Source organism: Dermochelys coriacea, chromosome 6 (assembly GCF_009764565.3).
Source record: "Dermochelys coriacea isolate rDerCor1 chromosome 6, rDerCor1.pri.v4, whole genome shotgun sequence".
In the NCBI taxonomy this organism is placed as follows: Eukaryota; Metazoa; Chordata; order Testudines; family Dermochelyidae; genus Dermochelys; species Dermochelys coriacea.
Genome location: NC_050073.1, coordinates 45,617,145 through 45,623,359, shown reverse-complemented (window position 1 = coordinate 45,623,359; position 6,215 = coordinate 45,617,145). Strand labels below are relative to the sequence as shown.

At 47.6% G+C, this 6,215-nt stretch overlaps 1 protein-coding gene across 1 annotated transcript in view; it reads left to right on the top strand.

Annotated features, from left to right (window-relative positions):
- The first annotated feature begins 3,176 nt into the window (after positions 1 to 3,176).
- Positions 3,177 to 6,215, top strand: part of SHANK2 (SH3 and multiple ankyrin repeat domains 2) — a 639,405-nt gene continuing 636,366 nt past the window's right edge. Inside the window, exon 1 of the mRNA XM_038407205.2 lies at positions 3,177 to 3,548. The gene's annotated coding sequence lies outside the window, so the exon portion shown is untranslated. The remainder of the gene's footprint in view (positions 3,549 to 6,215) is intronic.

Sequence of the window (6,215 nt, the reverse complement as noted above, 5' to 3'; positions counted from 1 at the left end):
GGCACATATGCTCTACACAGTTTGCATAATAGAGACCTGATGGGGATAAAAATAAACAAAAGGTGTATTTAGTAGAAAAATCACAGGTGATTCATCAGAGATGAACTAGCCAGGGAAGCAAACACATACAAGTTACACAGAAAATAAACATAAAGATGCTTTGCACTTCTATATTAGCTAAATTTCCCTTTCTAGTACAAGTTACCTATTTTCTTTGAACAGTTTCCCAGTGTGCTCCCTATCATAGAGGGGACTCAGCCTTTCATGGACAGCACTCTGCCTCAATGTTGGCCCTCAGTCACAAACATGCTTTTATAAGGCTTCCCCCATCCCTTTTTCACCTGGTATGGTGACTCATGGGTTTTCAGAGTGGGGAAAACTTCTTCCTAAGACTGGGATTTGTTTTTTCAGTTTCAGTGTCTTTCCATTAACTTTAATGGTCCATCATTTGTCTTTTCTTGGGTTTATACAATGCTAAGTGCTTGAAGCTAGTCTCCTCTGGGTGGGGAGGCAGCTCTGCCCTGTCCTGCCAATCTGACCACCTTCTTGTTGTGAGGTGGAACTAAATGTTACAGCACAAATTTATGAGCACATTTTTGTGTCTACACAAATACATAATTTCATAATCACAGTCTGTATACATATCTCATAATGACCACCAAATTCAGAACATTACAAGCTTTCATTAAAGACCTTACTTGACATATTTTAAGCACAATGCATCCGATGAAGTGAGCTGTAGCTCACGAAAGCTTATGCTCTAATAAATTTGTTAGTCTCTAAGGTGCCACAAGTACTCCTTTTCTTTTTGCGAATACAGACTAACACGGCTGCTACTCTGAAACCAATAACATTGTATGCAACCAGTTGATTCAATTGCTTATTTTGAGGGGATCATACCCCCTGTTCTCTTCTTGGGATGTCTGGACCCTGATTATCATAGTGATAAGGGAGAGGAATAAGAAGAGGATGAGGAATTATGGTGATTTGGGCCAGGGGATTTGAGGGTGAGGGATTGGAGGGGGTTGAGCTAGGGGATTTGAGGGAGGGCAATGGTGGGTGGGAGGCTGAGAGGGGGACATGGGGGTGAATGGCAGAGGGAGTGGAGGAGTTTTGGGGATGGGAACTTCCAGCTGTTTCTTTGCCAAGATGTAAATGTCTTTCTCACACCCTTTTTCCTGCCAAAGAATGGCCACTTAACCGAGTGATGTTCCATTTGATTTCGTTGACCTTTGGCTGAGGTGTTGACTAGCCTTTTGTCTCTGAGGATCTGGTTTGTGGCTGCTTTTAGTAATATCATACAGTAGAATCTTATAACTTTACATACAGTATTGCCACACATATTTTACCAGGACAATAATGATCAACAAATTATGAGTTTTTCACAAGGCATACTTTGTACAAGATTTATCATAATCCTATAAAAAGGGGTGAACATAAAGGTACAGATTGTCACAACATCTCTTGAAGCTTTCTGCACCGCAAATGGATGTGTAGAGCCACAAACTAGGCCTAGATTTAGAACAGGAACTCTGCATCTCTACTGTCTTTCCCTTTTTTGCCTCCAGCTGGTGCATACATTCTTCACAATCCCATTACTTTCCCCTGTCCCCATAGAGCCTCCAACTTTAAAAGGGGCATAGAGTAGTAAGTGGGAGGGTGGCGCTGCAGGGTGTGTGTGTGTGTGTGCGCGCGCGCATGCAGAAGGTGGGGGTCTTGGAGCAGCAGGGTGGTCAGGACAGTAGACATGATGGCAGGAATGATAGAGGAGCTGGAGCAGTGTTAGAGTCTCTGAGCAGATGGAAGGAATACCGGTGTCAGAGCGATGATGAGGGAGATGGCAGTGTTGGAAGAGTGCACTGAAGAGTGCAATGAAAAGGAGGTAGTCAGAACTGTGCAGTGAGGGATTCTGGGGTGGCTTTATCTCTGTGCCCCCCTGATACGCCCAAATCCATGCTGCCTCCCCTTCAAAAACGTGCCCTCTGTGGCCATGCCAGCCCCTGCATTCTTTCCCCAGCTCCTCAAGCTGTGGGGCCTGTGCCAGTGCTTGCCTCTCCATAGCAGGGAGAGCTGAAGAGGAAGAACCAGGCTGTGTTGGACAGGCAGAGAGATGAGATACAAGGAGATCATGCAGAGGCACTGAAGGGACTAACATGTGGCCAGTGCATTCTGTGGCTGGGTAATCACTGCCAAGGAACCAGAGTCAGTGCAGGTGGAGAGCTGGGCCGTGGTGCATAGGGATGCTGAGAAATTGTTTATAGAAAACATAACAAGGAAATTAAATGCTCCCAAACTTTGATGACACAGTGAGAAATTTCCCAGTCCTTCCAGAAAGTGGTTAAACTTTAACCTCTGAAACCCAGGAAAGGAAGAGTTAAGAATAAGATACATCAGAGGCCACCCCTGCAATCTTAACTCTACGCTTTTATTGTGATACAGTGCACTGTCCCTGCTTACCAAATGCAGAGCCTCTCCCAGGGCACCTGCCAGATTAGGGGGTCCAGACTCTTGGTACTCTGCTTGGTGTGACCAGCAGCCGGGTGCTGCTAAGGGGGAGTCCATGGGGCGCTGCTGGCTCCTGAGATCACAAACACAAGGGCCACAGGCTGCCCTCCAACTAGGAAAGGCACAGGACAGCAAAGACTCTCCTCTCCCCTAGGCCTCCTGGTATCACAGAAGACCCCCCTGATGGAGAGTTAGGCTGAGAAGATGGTCCTGGTGTAACCACAACCCCTGCCCCATCCCTAGATGGGCCAACAGGCATAGGCACTGCCCCCTAACTCAATTCCCCCCTACTTAAGGGCCAGGTTGCCCTCTAGGGCTGTGTTTCTGCAGCTGTCCATGTAGTTTGTGTTTTTACCTAGTGAGGCAAAATTCTTGCTCTGCCACAAAACCTGCTGGAATATTAACTTCCAGCCCGAACTGGGGGGGTGGGGAGGGACACTGTACATTCTGCCAGACCCCACCTCCTAGGGAGGGAGGCTTCCTCCTACCCCCAACCTGTGCCTGCCGAGCTGCAGGCTCCGGGAAGCCCGGCCGGCCGGGGGCCATGACACGGGCTCGCCCACCTCTCCCTGCCAGCGAGCTCCCTGCGCTGACAACCCAGCGCCCCCAGGGACGCGCTGTCCGGGGTCAGGCGGGGTCTGGGGGGAAGTGAGTCGCTCTGCGCCGCGGGCCTGAGGGGAAGGGCGGCTGTTCCCAGGCTCTCCCCGTGCCTGGGGTTAGCTGCGGGAGGTGAGGCGGGAGCAGAGCTCTCTGCCCTCCAGGGGGCACGGGGACGGAAGCCGCTCCTCGCTTGTCACATTACATCCATTTGCAGAGCGTGTGTGTGAGCGTGTCTGTGTGTGTGTGTCCAGCCCCCGCTGCCCGCCCCCAGATGCTCCCTGGAAGTTGGGACGCGCTGCGCCAGCCGGGGACGCGCCTTCCTTCCCCCACAACCTTAGCGTCTCCCCCGTGACCGACATGCCGGATTACAAACCCCGCCGAGAAGGGAGCAAACCCACCCGCCCGCCGGGGTGGTGAGCGGAGCCCGGGCGTGCGGACCACAGGTAAGCGCGTGCTAACTACCCCCCGGGCAGCAGGAAACGGCGGGCTGGGGTCTCTGTGCCCAGGGCTGAGCAAACACTTGTGGGGGCTGGAAGGGGAATCCAAGCCCTCTAGCTCCCGTGCCTTGGTATTTGCGCAGCCCTTTGCCCGCTGTGAAACTTCAAGCGGCACCTCTCTCTCTTTACGATAAGCGTCTGTCCGGTGAATTGCTTCGCACGGTCTGGGTCAGCCATTGATCTGTTTCCGTGGGAGGGGCGGCAGCGAGCGCCCTTGGAACTGATACAAAGTAAGACATGGGTGGGGCCTTTGCCTTTTGTAAAATGTACGAGCGAATGAACTCATTGTAGCGGGGATTCATTCCCTGCTCTAAATCAGCACAACCTGCTCGGTGTGCTGAAGCTCTGCTAGTCACTGCTACAGCCCGCAGGTAAAGGGGGCAAAGCTTTCACACCCCTCTTTCGTCGCCTGCTGAAAAAGCATCCGCTTTGTGAGGTCCACTGGCAGTAACATTAGAAAAGTAAGCTCGCAGCTGGGTTTTTGTTCTTGAGAGAAAAAAAAATTATAAGCAGGCCCAAATTCCACTTTTAGTTACACAGTTGTCAGTCCTGAGTAACTCTTGAATTTAATGGAGTTACTTAGTTAAAATACCTAGATGGGTAGGGAGTGAGAGCAGAATTTGGCTCCACAGTCAAGGGATCCAGAATGAGATCAGGAATTTGGCTAGCAGGGGAAGGTGCTGGAATTTGGCTTGAAAACACATTCCTACCCTCTGTGGCAAATAAGAGAGTACTTGTGGCACCTTAGAGATTAACAAATTTATTTGAGCATAAGCTTTCGTGAGCTACAGCTCACTTCATCGGAAGTGAGTTGTAGCTCACGAAAGCTTATGCTTAAATAAATTTGTTAATCTCTAAGGTGCCACAAGTCCTCCTTTTCTTTTTTGCGAATACAGACTAACACGGCTGCTATTCTGAAATAAGTGGTGACAGATTTGTCTGTGTTTGTGGGACACGAGCAGTATTAGGTAAAATTTAGGGATTGTGAGTTGAAGGGGATGGTGGAAGACACATTTTGAGGGCTTGTGAAGTTCAAGGACAGTGAAGAGTGTAGGCTGGGAAAACTTATGGACTGAGCAGTGTGGGGGTAGGTGAAGTCAGAGTGGGTAGTGATTGGGGTTCAAGAGCTGAGCTGGAGTTTGTGTGAGGTGGGTCTGGTAGAGCTTTAGGGACAGGAGTGAGTGCAAGGCGGAGAGGAAAATATTAATGAACCACATCTCAGTCACTTGTAAAGAAGGAGGTAAGAAGACAGAAGTGAAATCAATGGGAGAAAAAAGAGAATGAGAAGAAAGAAGGAATTGGACATGGATTGTCCAAAAAAACATTTCTTCCCTAAGGCCCTTAGGCATGCCCTTAACTTGAAGAACAGAAGCAGACTTCAGCTGGGCTACACACATGCGTAAGTTTAAACAAATGAATAAGTGTTTGCAGGCTCAGGGCCCTACTCTGTAAAGCAGCAGCAGCAACAACAATATCTCTAATAGTAAATATATAAACACACAAGAACCATATCTCAGATAACTTTTCCTGTAAAAGTTCTTGCTTCCATTATTTTCTGGGTTTTTCTTTCCTTCTCTTTTGCCTATGTTTCTTGTATCTATTTAGTTCTCCTCCCACAGTCAAACATCCTTGTCAGTGCTTTAAAAAAAAAAAAAACTATTTAAACACAGTTGTGAGTCGTGATTGTGATCTAGCTGTGTAATAGTATGGCTCCTCTTGATTTCTATTAAAAACAAAGAAACACAAAAATAATTCTAAACCCTTGATAGATATCTAGGCTGAAACCTAGTTCAGCAGTGAAGTATGTGGGCTCCTCCCTAATTTGGTTTTGCAATACTTTTTTGTAGTTCAGTTCCCCCATCTATCAAATCGGTATAATATGTTTCCTCTACCCTTTATCTGCTTTGTCTATTTAGAGTCAAAATATTTCAGGGCAGAAACTCTCTTACAGTGTGTTTGTGTGGCCAATGAACAATAGGGCCCTGATATTTGTTGGGACATTTAAGCAACACTGTAATAGAAATATTTTTTTTTCTACCCATAGAGGCAACACAAAACTGGTTTATAATATGCTTGGACTACAGCTCTGTTTAAATTATGATGCCCACAATTTTCAAATCTGAGTGCCTAAAATTAGCCGTCTAGATCCACATTTTTCAGAGTAGCAGCCGTGTTAGTCTGTATTCGCAAAAAGAAAAGGAGTACCGGTGGCACCTTAGAGACTAACAAATTTATTAGAGCATAAGCTTTCGTGAGCTACAGCTCACTTCATCGGATCCACATTGACACCTCCATAAAATTCGCCTGATTTTCATAGGTGCTGCTGAGGAAGGAAGCTAATGGACGCTATAGGTGCATAGCACCTTTGAAAAGCAGGCCAATTTTAATTGTGGGTAGACATCTAGGGTTTGTCCTGTGCACCTTCCCCATGTGCTAGAGCTAAAAGCATATGGGGAGGTATCAGAAGCATCTGACAAATTATTTGCTCTATTCTATCTATCTGGGACAGCTCCTCCGATCAGGCCCCTTTGACTATCGCATAACAATCTTGCTTCCCTCGGGCCCAGAAAAGGCTAATTGAAGCCCTGTCTTCTCTTCTTCCTTTCCTCTAGG